This window comes from Polyodon spathula, chromosome 9 (assembly GCF_017654505.1).
Source record: "Polyodon spathula isolate WHYD16114869_AA chromosome 9, ASM1765450v1, whole genome shotgun sequence".
NCBI classification, from domain to species: domain Eukaryota; kingdom Metazoa; phylum Chordata; class Actinopteri; order Acipenseriformes; family Polyodontidae; genus Polyodon; species Polyodon spathula.
In genome coordinates, this window is record NC_054542.1 from 3,075,990 (window position 1) to 3,077,961 (window position 1,972).

Consider the following 1,972-nt stretch of genomic DNA (forward strand, 5'->3'; position numbering starts at 1 on the left):
GGGGGGGAGTTCCCAGGGGGTGGCGCACAATTGGCCGAGCGCCACCTGGGTGAGGAGGGTTCAGGTCAGCAGGGTAATCCTCAGTTCACCGCACACCAGCAACTCCTGTGGCCAATAGGGCACCTGTGGGTCTGCTGTAGAAGCCACTCAGATCTGTGTTGTCCTCCGGCACTATTGGTCTGGTGGCTTTGCTGTAGACCTGCAGCCACCGTTTCCTGACTCAGGAGTTGCAGCGGTGAACCGGGATAAAAATAATAATTGGGCATTCCAATTTGGGGAGAAAATCAGGGTAAAAAACCACTGGCAACAACCAAATTTATAAAAAAATAATTATGTGCAGAATGGCACAGTGGGTTTGATGGCATACTGTTTGTATTCTCCCTGGTGAAAATATTCAAAAACTTTCTTTAATGCATCAATGATTTTGCAGTCCTCGTAAACCTTGTTATCGGATTCATCCCTTTATACTTTAACATCCTTGTAATCCTAACACAATTACTATTGTTAGCGTGTCCCTCGGTCATAAATGTATAAATCATCGAAAAACAAATCTAAAAGCAGTGGAACAGATTTCTGTTTTCCATAATACCAGATAAAGGTCACTTGTATTCCAGTGTTATCTTCTCTTGGGATTGAATTCACAAGGTCAAGCTGACTTATACATGCGCATGTTAAGCCCTCTGTAAATACGATTTTGTATTATAAAACACATTTATTAATTTACGTTTTTTGAGCAAACTATTAATTGAGGTAATAATATTAAGCTTGAATAAAAACAAAATGATTGAACAAGTAAACATAATAATAGCTTCTTCCATGTTTCAGTGCACTTACTCAAAACAGAAAAACCTATGCTGCTCAAGGGGCAGGCAGTGTGTAAACAGCAAGTCAGTGTGAAACTCAGGGGGTTGTGGGGAGTTTGAAAAGGAAAAGATTAATGTGATACTGCAGAGGGGGGGTGTTTACAGTGCTGGACAGCGATTTCACTTGTCATGTAAATGTATAAAGGTTAACTTCTAATTATATATTGCACATTCATTACAGCAACATTTTTTCTTGTTTGACAATCAAAACTGTTAAATTTCTTTGGCATAATTGATCATTGGTTGTGTCAACAAACCCAATAAACTCCATGGGGATAATTATTCAAGGCCATACTAATGTGAGACACAGTGTTGCCAGCCCTACATACTGCTTTTGTTTTTAATCGTACTGTATATTGTAAGGAACAATGAATCAAGGGTAGAAGATGAATTCAGCTATTTTACAGGGAAAAGTGACTGGCTCCTGTGGACTTGTAATTTCCAGTGCCTATCTGTTCATTTCTGATGAAAGGGAAATTATCTACTTTCCTGACCTGCATGTTGGCGTTTCACACAGTTTTCTCAATAACAAGGGAGACATATACAATGCCTATAGAAAGTCTACAACCCCTATACTTTTTTCACCCATGTGGTCTTGGCCATTAAAGCCTGTAGCTCTTGCAAAGTTTCCATTGGCCTCTTGGTAGCCTCGCTGGTCAGTCTCTCTCTTCCTCGGCATCCAGTTTGGATGGAAAGCCTGATGTAAACTTGGTCTTGGTGGTGCCATACACCTTACACTTCTTAATAGTTGTCTTGACCGTGCTCCAAGGGATATTCAAGGCCTTTGATATTTTTTTAAACCCATCTATTGGATATCCGCCTGTCAAAAAGGCTAGTTGCTTTGCAGAGTTCGTTCACGCAGAGCCTGGCGAGGCTGTTGGTGCTCATGTTTGAGTCTTTGCTTTGAAATGAACTACCAAGTAGAGTGAACCTACAGGAACTGTTGAATTTATCCTGAAATCATGTGAATCACTACAGTTTAACACAGGTGGAGGCCACTTACCTTGGCTGGTGATTTTGAAGGCGATTGGTTACACCTGAACTAATTTAGGATTACTATTACAAGGGTTGTGGACACTTATCCAACCAACTTATTTCAGTTTTGATTT